A 15907-nucleotide genomic window follows, 5' to 3' on the forward strand; every position below is an offset into this window, starting at 1 on the left:
CAAGAGAGCAAAAGAGACTCAGAAGCAGAGCTTAGAGAGGCAGAAGAAAACAAAGGAAAGATGCTGTCTCAAAATCTAAGGATAAGCCAAGTTGGAGAGTGCTTAAAGAAGTAGAGTTGACCACGGTTTTAAATGGGAAGTTCTCACATTTTAAGATTTAGAAGAAATACTGGATTTAGCAATGAGGAGGTCACAGGTGAACTCCGTAAGAGCAGTGCCAGTGGAGGGTTGGAGGCAGAAACCGGATCCATTCACAGATTCATTCTCTAGATGGGGAACATATATCACATGCCAGGCTTTGTGCTTTATGTTGGAGATACAGGGACAACTGGGACATACATGAATCCAATCCTCACCAGATGGTGGGGAAGACACACAATGAACAGAAATTACAAAAATAATTATGGAATCACAACGAAGACAGGAAGGGACATAGAAACTGCTCACTACAGGGAGCGTACAGCAAGAGGACTAGCATGGAGAGAAAATGAGGGATATAAGTTGGGTCCTCCAAGATGAACAGGGGTGAGCCAGGGAAGAGGATGGAGAGCTCCCAGAGAGAAGGAACAGCAGGTACAAACACCGTCACGGAGAAAGAGCTTTCATGTGTTCAGGAAATCAAGGAAAAGAGCACAATTTTAACGTGGTTGGGGGTGGCCAGAGACGAGGTTAAAGAACAAGGCTCTGTAGGATTTCATCCAAGCAGTGGTAGGAAATCACTGATGTGAAGCTAATAAAAGTCTGGGCGAGTCACAATCTGATTTGTATAAGAGATGACTTTGGCTAATAAAAGTCTGGGCGAGTCACAATCTGATTTGTATAAGAGATGACTTTGGTGAGGGATGAAATGAGGAAGGGAGAGGTGGGGATAGAGAGTGGATATATTACGAGCAGTTGGGGATATGTTCCAGTCCAGATGAGAGATAGTGGTGTCCTGCAGCAGCGTGGCAGATGAGTGGGTTTGGGCGAACAGACTCTAGGGCCACTTAGTAGGTGGCATCAGGAGGACGGAGGGATTGGGTGTGGTAAACAGGAAGGAGGGGTTGAAGCCAGATCAGGCTCTATAGTCCTCTCTACATCCATTTTGGATACTCCCAGATGACCACTGGGATGGAGTAACACGTACCTCTGAATCTCAAGCAGAGATAAGACCAAGCCCCAGTGACTTCGCTAGGACTCAGCAGCAACTAAGAGACAAGTCTTATCAAACCTCCTCTCCTCAGGGCACCCCTAATCCCTTAGAGATAAAATGATTGCTCAGATAGGAGGTTTCTTGAAGACTCCCTTGTTTGGTCATAACTACTTACGAGGCCATATCTTCGGGGATGGGGCACAAAGCAGAATAAGCCTCCATCACTCTGCCACTGGGCTGGGCAAGCCACACTGACTGGCTTATCATCAAGGCATGCATGCACTGGTCATAACATGCATTCAGTACAGTATGGACAATTCTAGGTCTCAAAGGCCAACCTCCATTGGATTACTTTTTCCACTCATAATTCTGTCAATTTAAAATAAATATGCTAGACATCTATTTCTGACATTATGAGAGGCCGAGTACTTTGACCCTCCCAATCAAAACAAAAGAATCTTGTACAAAAAATATTTTTTTTAAAATGTTTCTAACAGCATCAATGAGCTAGCAAGAAAGGAAGGAATTCAGTGGCCAGGCACTCATTCAGATAATGGAATATCCAGGTTCTGATTATAATAATGACTATAATGTAATTAAATAAATTAAAGACAAGCCTGCAAATATGTCTGAGGAATAATAACAACAGCAAATCATGAGAAATAGTCAAGATTTGGGGGAAAAAATGGACCAAAGGGAATTTTTAGAAATAAAAATTAAATAACTCAAATTACAATCTGTGGACAGACTTAATAGCATATTAGATACACCTGAGAAAGAAGTAGTGAGCTGGGAGCTAGGTCAAAAAAAACTAATCAAAATGCAGCACAGAAAGACAAAGACTCAGAAAAATATGAAAGAGAGCTTAGGAGACATGAATATGAAAACCAGCAGGTGTCTATTTGGAGTCCTAGAAAGGGAAAGGAGAGAGGAAGAATCTGAACAGATAATGGTTACAAATTTTCTAAAAGGGAGGAAAGATAAGGGCACCTAGATGGCTCAGATGATTAAGCATCTGACTCTTGATTTCAGCTCAGGTCATGATCTCAGAGTCCTGGGACCAAGCCCCATGTTGGGCTCTGCACTCAGCAGGGAGTCTGCTTGAGAATCTTTCTCCCTCCTTCTCCCTCTCCCTCTGCCCCTCTTCCAGCTCCCACTCATGTAAGTAGGCTCTCTCTCTATCTCAAAAAAAATAAATAAAATCTTTTTTTTAAGCAGTCAATGAGAGGAGACAAGTTTCCTTCCAATGACTATAAGCCCAAAAATGGTGGTCAAAGACTCAACATGCTGAAAGAGAGTAACCATCATCTGAGAATTCTATACTTGAAGAAAACATTCTTTTATTAAAAGATTTATTTATTTGAGGGGGAGGAGCAGAGGGAGACAGAGAAAGGCAGATTCCCTGCTGAGTGGGGAGCCCGACATGGGACTCGATCCCAGGACCCTCAGATCATGACCTGAGCCGAAACCAAGAGTCAGACACTTTAACCGACTGAGCCACCCAGGTGACCCTGAAGAAAATATTCTTTATGAATAAAAGAAAGTGGGGGCCTTACTGAGTCAGTAGAGCATGCAACTCTTAATCTCAGGGTTGTGAGTTTGAGTACCATGTTGGGTGTACAGATAACTTAAAATAAATTTTAAAAATAATTAAAGACTAAGAGAAATGAAGGCATTATCCATAAACAAAATTCTAGTTTGCCACAAGCAAACCCGCATGAAAGGACATTTTTAAAAGGTATATTTCTGAAAGGAGGAAAGTGATTCTAGGTGGAAGATCTGACATTACAGAAGGAATAAAGAACAAGGAAAAATAAAAAGGATTTTCTCAGTCCACTGACGAAAGAGCATAGATCTGGAGTCAGACACGTTTACACTCATCTCCTGCCATCATGTCTTACTACCTGTGAAACCTGAATCTTCATCTCAAAAATTCATAGAATACCACTTATGCCAGGCTGCTGTAAGGAATAAATGAGCAGACACATACAAATGCTCCCAACATAGCTTCTGTATCTAGAAGATGTCAGATAAATCCTAATTTCCTATCTCTTCAAAAAGTAATAAATAAACAAGTAAGGAAGACAGTGTTAGCAACAGGAGAATTACAGCCTCTGCTTCGGTGTAAGATACACTGTGGCACTTTGTCATTGGCAGAGGAATCTGCACCACAGAGCTGACCTTAGCACCTGTTTCCTTGTTATCTTTTCAGTATCGAGCCTAAGATCTTTCAAACACAGTATCTATGATGTCTTTGTTTTTAAAATATCGCATGTGTACACACACGTTCCAGGGATATATACACCCTGGGCTTTGGTTTAATTCAATTTTAAAATAATGTGTGTTCACAGTTTTTTGAGGCCATAAAAAACGTGTTGGCTCATCCATAGGGCAAAATGGCCCATGCCACCCATTCTCCTGTCCTAGGGCTCTTCTGCCAACAAGGAGACAGCGAGTGGCACACAGATGATGACCCCTTTGTGGCTGCTTCTGCAGCCCAGTCCTCACGCGGAGAGACACTCTCCCTAACTCCATCTTTGATGTCTCTCCATTTCATAAAGACTATAAAAGAAAAGTCCTGGGCAGCCCGGGTGGCTCAACGGTTTAGCGCCGCCTTCAGCCCAGGATGTGATCCTGGAGACCCAGGATCGAGTCCCACGTCAGGCTCCCTGCATGGAGCCTGCTTCTCCCTCTGCCTGTGTCTCTGCCTTTCTCTCTCTCTCTCTCTCATGAATAAATAAATAAAATCTTTAAAAAATATATTTAAAAAAAGAAGAAAGAAAAGTCAGCCAAGAAAAGTGAGCTTGGACCCCTTGAGGTTTTCTACCTAATTTTCATTTGGCAACTATTTGATGGGTAGGGCAGGGGGTGGGGGGGTGGCGGTGAGTTGGGGGTAAAACCAGGGTGGGAACAGATAAATCCAGAACCAATCTTCCCTTGATGCTATCAAGAAACAACACCAGTCCTGAAGTTTTAAGACCCAGGCTGGCATCCTTACTCTGCCCTCTGTTCCCATCTGTGTGTCCTTAGGCAAGCCACTGAACCTTTCTGATTTTATTGTCCAGAGGCAGTCATTATATCATATTTGTAGAGCATTTTATAATCTACTGTTTCCACAACCATCATTTCATATACTGTGCACGGCCGAGTGTATAACACCCAGCATAATACTCAGCTCATTGATTTACTGTGAAGATTGGAAAGCAGAGCCTGGAACTGCTACACAGACTGAAAGGAGCTTGGTCAACCTGAGAGACCTTCACCAAGGTGCTGACCTTACTCTGTTAGGGGAGGAGAATTTGCAGTCCAAGCAGCTGCATCCGAATTCTGATTCTACACTTACCACCCAGCTGACCTTGAGCAAGTAGCTTGGCTTTGCTTCTAGAGTCCTCACCTCTAAGCTAAGGAGGAGAGTCATAGTCCCAGGCTCCTAGCTCACAGATTGGGAGGCACTTAATGGAATAGACTTGAATCTACACCAAGTGAAGCCGACAGGTGTCTGACCATACTCACCTGCACTCACTGACACCCTTCATCCTCTAACCTTTCTTCTCCATGGTTACCTCTACTCTCCTCACCCCTGAGCAAATATTTGTGAAGAAGGTCAGACCCTCTGGATATCAGAACATGCTTGGGATTGCTTCTTTTCTTTCTTTCTTTCTTTCTTTCTTTCTTTCTTTCTTTCTTTCTTTCTTTTTTTATTTTATTTATTTATTTGAGAGAGAGAGTGGGCAAGAATGAGAACACAAGCATGGGGTGGGGTAGAGGCAGAGGGAGAAGGAGACCCCTCACTGAGCAGGGAGCCCGATGCAGGCCTTGATCCCAGGACTCCGGGACCATGACCTGAACTGAAGGCAGATGCTCAACTGACTGAGCCACTCAGGTGTGCCCCCCTTGGACCTATTTTAATAACCTACGAAATAAATGATTAATTTAGCCCAGCCTGGTGAATGGGTGGAGACTACGTGGCTGCAAAAAACACAAGCAGCCTCCATTTAAAAGGTCTTATCTTACAGATCCAGTGAAATGCTGGGACACCTGCACCCCGATGTTTCTAGCGGCAATGTCCACAGTAGCCAAACTGTGGAAGGAGCCTCGGTGTCCATCGAAAGATGAATGGATAAAGATGTGGTTTATGTATACAATGGAATATTACTCAGCCATTAGAAACGACAAATACCCACCATTTGCTTCGACGTGGATGGAACTGGAGAGTATTATGCTGAGTGAAGTAAGTCAATCGGAGGACAAACATTTTATGGTCTCGTTCATTTGGGGAATATAAAAAATAGTGAAAGGGAATAAAGGGGAAAGGAGAAAAAATGAGTGGGAAATATCAGAAAGGGAGACAGAACATGAGAGACTCTTAACTCTGGGAAACAGGGATCCCTGGGTGGCGCAGCAGTTTAGCGCCTGCCTTTGGCCCAGGGCGTGATCCTGGAGACCCGGGATCGAATCCCACGTCGGGCTCCCGGTGCATGGAGCCTGCTTCTCCCTCTGCCTATGTCTCTGCCTCTCTCTCTCTCTCTCTCTGTGTGACTATCATAAATAAAAAAAAATTAAAAAAACCTCTGGGAAACAAACAAGGGGTGGTGAAAGGGTAGGAGGGCGGGGGTGGGGGACCGGGTGATGGGCACTGAGGGGGGGCACTTGATGGGATGAGCACTGAGTGTTATGCTATATGTTGGCAAATTGAACTCCAATAAAAATAAATAAATAAATAAATAAATAAATAAATAAATAAATAGGTCTTATCTTTGTAAGGTGCATTCCCATTGCCACTGCTTCCCTCCACTGTCATGCCACGGTACAGAGACGTGAAGGGCAGCTATTTTATCAGTGAGGTGGCTGAGGACTACAGTAAGCAAGTGCCGTGAATCCGCTAAGTAGAACTGCTCCGCTGAGCTTTCTAGACTGTCCATCAGCCTGCATTCGCTCCCGGGAACCAGGTCCTGAGAGAACTGCATCCTAAGAGGACCTCATCAGGACTTCCATCAGACTGGCATTTGCATTTAGATAGGACCAGGCAAGAGGACATGAGGCATGGCTTTGTCATTCAGCTTGCATCTTAGGCTATAAAAGAAAACATGCCCAGGAGCACTCATCACGCTCTAATAGGTCTGGAGTCTAGAGCCTAAGTGCACTGAGCGGTGGAGTGGCACATGTGTTCCCTGGGCGAGGGCACGGCAGTCAGCCATGCCCATCACTGTGCTAGTTAACACCTCTTTCTAAAGTGCGTCTGGCAATCATCACATGGTTTCGCTCATATGTGGAATATAAGAAATAGTGAAAGGGGCCATAAGGGAAAGGAGGGGAACTGAGTGGGGAAAATTTAGAGAGGGAGACAACCCATGAGAGACTCCTAACTCTGGGAAAAAACAAAGGGTTGCAGAAGGGGAGGTTGGAGGGGGTTGGGGTAACTGGGTGACGGGCAATGAGGAGGGCACTTGATGGGATGAGCACTGGGTGTTATATGTTGGCAAATTCAATTTAAATAAAATATTAAAAAATAAATAAAGTGCATCTAGGACAGCCCAGCCCTGACTTCACAGCTGCAGACAGAGTGTGGCATGGCTGCAGGTGCATGAACTAGTTGGGGACCCAGGCACTCAGGAGCAAAAGGGACTGGACAAGCCGCCATTACCAGGCCTCAGTGGAAGGCTGTGGTCCTATAACCAGGGCTGAAAGGAAATTGGGCGGCAGACATGAAAGAATTCAATAGTGGGCCTATTGTTAGAAGAGTTATCACCTGGGCTCCTCCTCTCAAACTTTTCTGGTGGGTAACTGTCTGAAGAGGATGATTCTGTGGGTGGCCCTGCCTGCTTCTACTCTATAGCCCTCTAGAACCTTCTGCAGCGTGCTGAACATATCTCCATCCTAATGGAGCTCAGTCCATATAACACACTCCCACATCCATACAGATTCTAGAAACCTCCAAGTGTAGACACACATGTGCCCAGGCAGGGCTGGCTGTGCTTGATTTTATACAGCATCCCTGTCTGGGTGAGAGAGAAAGGATCAGAGAGTCCTGGCTCCTCGAATCTTTTGGATGGTAAACTGAGTTAGTGATAACCAGCAGGAGGATGAGGTAACCCTTAAAAATATCGGTAGGGTTAGGCATGTCTTAAGGCATGGGTAGCACTTCATGGGTTCAATTTCCATGTGGAAGGGCCCTCAGACAGTGTCTATTAAAATGAACTGAAGGACCGTCACAGAGCACTCCTCCCAGGGCTCCCTGTGACCAGCTATCTGCGGAATTCTACTGTTCCTGAAGGCCCAGCTCAGTTCTCGCACCCACTAGGACAACTTCTCCAGAGCCCATTTCCTATTAGAGCACACACTCTTCATTCCACTCTCTTGCCAAGTCACCTGTCCTGTCAAATAAGTATTAGAGCCTTTGTTCTTTCTCCCAGCACAACATTACTGCACACAGTAGGTGCTCAGTCAGTATCTGCTGATCCATTTGGTTGAGGTTTTGGGGTTTGTTGGGGGGGGTGCAGTGGGGGCATTAACATTCAGTAAAACCACATTGATTTAGCCCCTAAAGTGTCCGAAAATTCAGATGTGGTATGTGGTATAATGTGATTGTTATTCAGAACAAATTAGAGCTCTTCATTCTATTTCTAACTCCAGTAAATAGGGCTTGTGTGTTTTAAAAAAATATATTTTTAGTTTGCAATGTGTGATTACATAATGGAGGCCTAGTAATTTTTTTTCATTAACATTCATTTCACTTAGCAGTTCCTTTTTTTGCATCTTTGTTTCTGATTCAAGCTGTGGTCCAGTGTATTAAAATTGCACTCCTTAAAAAGAAGCTCTATAGCAAACTTTTTAACTGGCATTCCCCACCCCTATATTTCTCACTGGCCTGTGCCTGCAGCAGCTTATCTCACGTGGAATCAGGGGAATCTGCTCCCCTATTACAGGTGTGTTAGCAGAGCTCTGTGATTCAGCAGACCCCACAGCCTTTGTTAGGGAGCCATGCTGTGCAGAAGGATCGGCAGCAGGGGGTGGCATTGGTGATGTAGGTGTCTATACCAGAACTAGATGTGTGAACTCAGATAAGGTATTTAGCTTCTCTGAGCCTCAGTTCCTCCATCTGTAAAATGGGGATGCTAAGTCCTAGATTAGAAACAGTGCCTGGCACACGGTAGCCACAAATAAATTATCTTATGCATGAGGCCCATGTGAAAGTCTCCTGGACACCTTCCTGCTTCTACCCTGACTGGACTGGAGCCACATATACCAAAACCAGAACCTTGAGCCTCAGGCAAAGAGAAACCCCAGAAATCTCAGTATGGGGCAACAGAGCAGGGAGCATAGTCCAAGCAGCAGAAAAGGTGCAGAGAGACACACTGCCGAAGATGAGACTGCTAGAGAAAATGTCTGCGGGAGAAATAGGAAATACATTCTGGCATATTTGCAGCCAGGACGACCACGTTACCTGGCCCTGAGAAAAATGCAGAGTCGAGCTACATCAGGACATCAAGAAGGGACGGAAAAGCACAACCCATCATGATTAAGAATAAGAACTGACAGGGTGACCAAGCCCTGCCCCTAGAAAGGATTTGCCATCTCTCTGCCTGGGGAAGCACCCATGGTCAAAGCTAAACTCCCACTTTATAGTATGCATATAATTAGTGGAAAAGCTTAATTTAGCAGTTTGGTAAATTCCATTAGCAGTTTATGTATGGTATGTAATTAAGCTATTTCCAAGCAGATCTTTTTTGGCTAGCTCCTGTTAAGAATCCTCCTCATGGAGAGAATTCCTGTAATACATGCTCAACTCTATGCTAATTCTAGAAACCTTCTGGAGTTGACACTAACGTGTGAGGCAGGGCTAGCTGTGCCCGAGCCTATACAGTGACATTCCCACCAGGATGAAGCAGGAAGGTCAGAGAGTCCAGAGACAAACTCTGCCTCTGACATTCCCATGATGTGGGACGTTGCACCTTGGATGCAGCCTCCTCACCTCAAGGGGTGCTTGATCATAACTACATATGGGACCAGCGGGATAAATACACGAGGTGCTATATAACATGCTGAGCACAGAATGCAGCCCAAAGAGGGCAGTCTCACAGAAGCCCATGTGGCAGACACGGAAACTAAAATCCAAAACCAAAAACAAACACCAGAAAGTAGCACAGAACAGCAGCAGAAAGATTGTCCAAGTGGAGGGGGCATCTGGTGGCTAGGCCACCATGAGTAAGGAAGGTAAGAAAGAGCAAGATTGTGGAATTCTCTGGGGTTAGGGTTAATACCAAACCCTATCAGTTGGGAAGATGAAAAAAAAGCTCTGGTGGTGGTGGTAGTGGTGGCCACCCAACACTCCAGATGTTCTTAATGCCACCGGACTACACACTGAAAAATGGTTAAAACTGTGAATTTTACGTTCTGTATATTTTACTCCAATTAAAAAAGAGACAGAGTTACCGCAAAAAAATTCAAACTAGAGATGCCTGGGTGGCTCAGTTGGTTAAGCATCCAACTCTTGGATTCCACTCAGGTCATGACCTCAGGGTTGTGGGAATGAGACCCATATCAGGCTCCTCACTATGGGTGGAGCCTGCTCAAGATTTTCTCTCCCTTCTCCCTCTTCCCCTCCCCACTCACGTGCTCTCTCTTTCTAAAAAAATAAATTAAATAAAGCAGTACCCTAAAACTCAACTGTCAGCCCACTGAACACATCAAAACAAAAATAACATAAAGGAGAGTTAGGGTCACCCTCTCTCTGTGAGATTCTGAGGAAGGCCGCATCCGTGCACCCAGGCTACCACCTCCATCACGTGGAGCTGATCTTCACCCAGGACGTCTGTCTAACATAAGCTCCCCCAAGGACTTGAAAACCCGTATCAATCACAGACCATGGCCTCAGAGAAAGAGCTAAGATTCTTATGCAGAATAATTAATCTTTCCTGATGGTATCTCCCTGACAGTTATTTCTGATCACGATTCAGATGAAACCGAAGGAAATGTCCAAGGATCTCCTCCCCTTCCCCTCCATGTTCTCTGGGGACAGTGGTGCTTCTGTCTTGTCCAGGGGGAACACTTGCCTTTGGGAAGAATGCCTCTAACTTTCAGTCTTGCTCAGGTAATAAACAGAGTAGCTTCAACACACCACCTTCTCCTTCCCCGCACAAAAACAAACCCTGGCTGGAGGTACATGTGGCCTCTCTGGCCAGTGTCTCTGACCCCCTTGGCCATGACCTCTCTGATGTCCACAGAAAGGCATACCAGCCTGGTGCCACCATTCCGGAGAGTAAAGGACTGTCTTGTGCCTCAGGGCACTGCTGCTCCAAATGCTCCATCGCCTGAGCCTAGCCACCAGGGCTCAATGGCATTTCCTAGCTGTCATTAAAAGCCCCAGGGTCAGCAATCAGGTGCAGAATTCTGCTAGAAGCTGGACACAGTGAGATGGTAACACAGATCCCCGTAGGGACCCTCCAACTGTGAGGATCCTCCTGCCCAACCACATGCCTTTTCTCACTGTGCTCTGTACTCTATCACAGGCCCTACCTCCAATGCACCTACTTTCTCTGTGCCTTTCCAAAGTTGACCCTTTCTTCTGGGTCCAGCTCAAATCCTGCATGTTCTGGGAAGTCACAAGAAATGGGCTTGACTCTGCGTGCTCTGGACAACAACAGCACCGGCTATCTTTTTAGACCATCCCTCCTAGGGGACCATGAATGCTGAAGGGACATGCCCTCTCTTCTTAAACCAGAGGCCCTGGGGACCCTTAGTTGGCCCAGTAGGGGCTCAGTAAACACAAATGCTGATTAGGTGAGAGATGCTGTCCCTGCCCTCTGGGGAATTTCAGTCTAAGCCTGGCACACAGACCAGGACTGGTGGGGGCGGACCATGAAGCCACCACCACAAAGGAACCATGAAAGCCTTCACTGAGGTGCGCTTTCACACACATTAGCTCACCCAAGACAGGCTGGCAGGTAATTATTCCCATCTCACTGAAGAGACAAGAAAATCAGGCTGAAGACACATGGCTGGTTAGAGTCAGAACCGGTGTGGTTCTGGTTCTGGGCTTAACATTCAGAGAGGCAGCCTGAGGAATGGCTGAGAACATGGCCCTAGGGCCAGGCTACAGGAGTTCAAATCCCAGACTGGCTTCTTGTTAGCTGTATAATCTGGGGCACGTTACTCCACTTCCCAGAGCCTTGGTTTCCTCATCCACAAAATGGGGAAATTGAAAAAAAAAAAAAAAACAGTACCTATCTCACGAGGCTGTAACAAGGGTTGAACAAGTTCATTTATGCCAAGCTCTCAGCCTCACCTGGTGCATTTCTGTGCATCCAGCCTCTAGGTACAGTGGCAAGAGGGTCCTTGAATTTCCAGGTTTCTCAGGTTAGGGCTGCAGGAAGTCGGTCTTCCTCCCCTTCCCTCCCAGTGTGTGCAGGTGTGTGGTTATGTGGCTTCCACATGGCAAAGCTCCATCAATTCACCTGGGCCCAAAGCAAATCCTGGAGCTCAACACTGAGCAATCTCTAAAATAAATAAAGTGAAAATAAACCAATTGGCCAGCTAACAGATTTTCTTCTTGTCTGCCTTGGTAATTAAGCCACTGTAGCCAGCCACATATTTCCCTGGTTCTGCTGCTGAGGTAAAAAGGGAGTTACAGAAGCTGCCAGGCCAGAAAGGCAAATACAGGCCCTGGGAAGAGGGCAGCCATGCTGCTGGCCCCAGGAGGTCTTGGCGCAGCCCAGCCTGGGCACTCAGTCCCATCTCTCCTCCGAGGCCAGAAGGGCCTAGAATTACACAGCTGGAGCTCCCTTACATAAGGAACACTTTCTTGCCTCCCACAATTTCTCAGGTCCAGCCCTCCAGGCAGGGCAGCTCATTACTGGCTCTTCTCTGTGCCAGTTCATTGGGAACCTGGAACCTGAACCACATAGGGAGCCTACCTGTTCCTACCTTCCTGCATCTCTTAGTGCCTGCCGGAGCATTACCTAGGGTCAGGCTCTGTCCACCACTTAGATGCTGCCCCGTAAACGCCTCCCTCGGCCAGCCCATCCAGGATGTGTCAACACGCAGACAAGGGAAGAAAGAAAGAAAGAGCCTCACCAACATTTTGAGAAAACCAGCAGTTGGGGAGCCCAGAAGAACTGACAAATGTAATACATTGTCTCCACAAGATTCTGTGACAGAAGAAAAACCCATATTCCTCAAGCTGGGAGAGGTCCCTGAATGTAACTTTGTCCATCAGACAGTGGCCCCCTTGGGTCCCCCCAGGCCGACAAGTACCTTGAGGCCTCCACTCCCAACACACTGGGCCTTCAGATGATCTTGCTGTGTCTAACCCAGTCCATACATCCTCTGGGGGCCTAGCCTGAGAGGCCAGAGCAGCTACAGGGCAAGAATGAACCAGAACTAGAAACTGGAGAGGCCAAGGGCGCCTGAACAAGGTGCATGGCCTGGAGAGGACAAAGCATGCTTCCTGCGCCCACCCCCCGACACTTCACCTCCAACCACAGCTGTCCTGTTATCCAGCTAGGTCCTGCCTAGTGGAGGCCTGAGAGCAGCTGTAAGGGGAGACAGTCACCCAAGAGCTCACATGCTGAGTCCTGGAACAGGACAGGGAAGCCCTCTCTATCTTGATGCTGGTGGTGAGTGGAGGGCCAGGGTTGTGTGATGCCGAAGGTCCAGGCTCTGGAATAGCCAAACTACTGCCTGGGTTCAAATTCTGCCTCTACCAGTTCCTGGCTGTGTGACCTTGGCCATGATGCCTTGCCTCTCTGTTCCTAGTTAATTTTTCCATAAAACAGGACAACAGCCAAACAACTGGGTTGTAGTGAGACTTGAACCAGGAAACAAATGTCTGCCGCTTAATGGGTACTGGCTGTCACGAGGGTGACCTGTTTGTCCAGGGTTGTCCGTCATGACCAGTATTAACACTCTCCTTTTCACTCTCAAAAGTGAATGGATTGCACGAGAAATTACAAAGCTGACTAGCTCTGGTTTTTTCTAAAGTCCATCTCGGTATGGCTCTGCAGCCTCTCTGAGCCCTGGGGAGCCACGTTCCCAAAGCATAGGTCCCCACAAATAACTCTGCCCATGCCACGGAATGGTCCATGCCATGGACTGGGCTTCTCCTTCCTTTTCCTCTTCACTATGTCTCTCCCTTTCGTTCCTCTTCCCCCTAGCCCATCCTTTCCTCTCTATCTCCTCCCCCTCAGCACCGCAGAAGGCTGGCAGGGCGCTGCAGAGGTATCTTTTGACTTTACTGGCAGCTCCCACTGACCCTTGGATGGGACACCTCACGAGGGCTCTAACCTGGGCCTTAGCAAATTTCTCTTCAAGGAAAGGAAACAACTGGAGATGTCAAAGAAATTACCTGGTCACTAGATGGATAAGTGGAAATAATGGGCCATTTGGCATACGTTTGTGTGTTGTTTAAAGGAAAAAAAAAAAGAACAATAACAGCTTAAAATGGCCCACTGGAGGCCAGAACCTGTCTATAAAAACAACCAAACACAGGGCAGGTTCCCCAGCAAGTTCACTGAGTGTAAGTGGACAGACATATGGACTCAACAGGCTTTCCCAAATGTTCAGGGAGATTCACTACATCTTGGCGCATACACACACATATACAAGGGTACACACACATATACACATGCACCTACACACACATACAAGCCTGCACACACACATGCACGCAGATGCACACACCTGGGCCCGAGTCAGTGGGGTGGCTGAGTCACAGGGCCAGACCACAGCAGGAACAGGCCAGAGAGGAAGTGCAGCCCTGGTGTCAGCCCATTTCCTGACCGCCTTCCTTTGCTCTGGGAGGTCCTCTTTCTGTCTCTTTGTCCTTTGATTCTCTATCTCTCTCAGTTTTGTTTTTACACAAGGCACCAGCCATGCTGCTGTCCAGGTCCACGTGGCAGGAGCTCCTGGCAATGCCCCGCAAGTGAGTTTTCATTTCTAGAATGAAATGTGCCTCTTCTATACACTGAACTGTGACCTTGGGCAAGTCACTTCACTCTGAGCCTCAGTCTCCCCATCTGTGAAGTGAAGAGGCTGGGCGTGGCAAAAGGGTCCCCCATGTCCTTCCTGATCTCAACCCCGGTGCTTCTGTGCTCTCCTCCAGTCCCCATCAGGGATCTTGGGCACCAGGGAGCAAGGGTTAGGGGTGGGGGGAGCCCTGCTGTTCCCCTGCACAGGGCGCGGGGAGAAAGCCTCCCCTGCCTCCCTTCGCCGCCGCAACTCCATGCACAGGCCCAGCGCACACAGGGCGGCCGCCGGGACCAGGGGAAGCGCCGGCCTCCCTCCCGGGCTGCCCCGGGCAGAGGGCGCAGGGGAGGCGCGCGCCCCCAGCCCGCAGCCCTCCACCCCTCCTCCACCCCGTCGGGCACTGTACCTTGGGCGTCGCCGCCGTCCCTCCGACCCGTCCCGCCGCGGGCTCGGCTCACAGCTGTCCTGTAGCCTCCGGCCGGGCGGGCCTGCTCCACTTTCCCCGCCCCAACCCTCGGCGGCCGCAGAAGTGGCAGCGGCGCCCTGGAGCCGGTCTGTTGGCGCCGCCGCCCCCTGGGCGCCCTCCGGGATCGGCGCGCGCCGCGCGGTGGGGTCGCGGCTGGCGGGAGGCGACCTCAGACTGCCAGGGAGCCTGGGCGGTGAGGGCGGGGCAGCTGCTGACTTAGCCGGCCTGACTGGTCAGGCTTCCCGGGCCCCTCTGTTCCCCAGTCCCCTATGCCCCTTGCCTTGGTTCTAGAATGTTCACAGGCTGCAGTGTGCCCTGAGTTTCTCTCCCTGTGGGTCTGCACCCCGGAAAACCCCACCACATCCAGGCTGTTACCTGCATGGAATTTGTCCTTTGCGCTTTCCTGCCTCTCCTATACACTGAGCTGTGGGCATGCGTGCCCCTATCATAAAACACCCAATATATATTTATTAATAAAGCATTAAATCTCCAGGGACCTCCCAAGGTTCAGGCTGAAGCATACCCCTCAGTCTGGTATACAAGGCCACTCTGGCCACCAGCTAATTTTCCAGCCTCACCAACTCTCCTTCAAACACACACATGCAACGGGGTTAGGCACACAGGGAGTTCTTACTTTGCCTGGAATGCCCTTCCCCTTTCTTGTCTGCCTGAGCAAGACTTGTCTGCATCCAGGCCCCACTGAAATGTCCTCTTCTTGGTGAATCCTTCCCCAGACACTGGCCCCAGCGGAACACCCCAGTTTCTTCTTTGTGAGCAAACTGTTCTGATGCTGGTGCCCATGTTAGCACACCACCCACCCCCCCGTTTCCTCTGGTCCTACAACAAGGATTTTGTTGTGTATTGTTTTCGTTTTTATTTTGGGGGACTACTGGAAGCCTTGGTTGTCTATGGGAAGTGAAGAAGGGCCACTGTCAAGGAGGCTGGCAGCATAGGCAAGAGAAATGCAAAGGAGACTCAGAGGTGTTTGCAGATCATGGTCGAGAATCTGTTGAAGAAAGAAGGAAGGGCGAGTGCAGAGGGGTCAGAGGTCCTGGTTCCAGAGGAGGCATGAGTGGGGGTGGAGAAGCCTTTTAGCTCAGAAACAGGGGCAGAAAATAGAGGATGGGGAGCAAGGCAGGAGGGGAAGGCGGAGGGATCCACCTGGGTGAGGGTGGCCACCATGTTCACTAGGAGGCAGGACCATAAGTAATGGCTGGAGGGTCTGAGCAAGCCAGGGGGTTGGGTAGCATTGAGACACCTGTGCTGTGAACTGTTGCCTCCTCTGTTGGGGGAAAGGGACATCCAATAAGGGAGAAGTAGCAAATAGGCTTGGAGAACACAGGAAC

The 15907-nt window shown here is 48.3% G+C and overlaps 1 protein-coding gene across 1 annotated transcript in view; it reads right to left on the bottom strand.

The window, feature by feature from the left end:
- The window catches only part of CRACR2A (calcium release activated channel regulator 2A), a 131877-nt gene extending 117181 nt beyond the window's left edge, over positions 1–14696 (bottom strand). Inside the window, exon 1 of the mRNA XM_055315638.1 lies at positions 14502–14696. The gene's annotated coding sequence lies outside the window, so the exon portion shown is untranslated. The remainder of the gene's footprint in view (positions 1–14501) is intronic.
- Between the last annotated feature and the right edge of the window lie 1211 nt (positions 14697–15907).

The sequence above is a fragment of the Nyctereutes procyonoides genome, unplaced genomic scaffold, assembly GCF_905146905.1.
Source record: "Nyctereutes procyonoides isolate TBG_1078 unplaced genomic scaffold, NYPRO_anot_genome, whole genome shotgun sequence".
Lineage (NCBI taxonomy): Eukaryota > Metazoa > Chordata > Mammalia > Carnivora > Canidae > Nyctereutes > Nyctereutes procyonoides.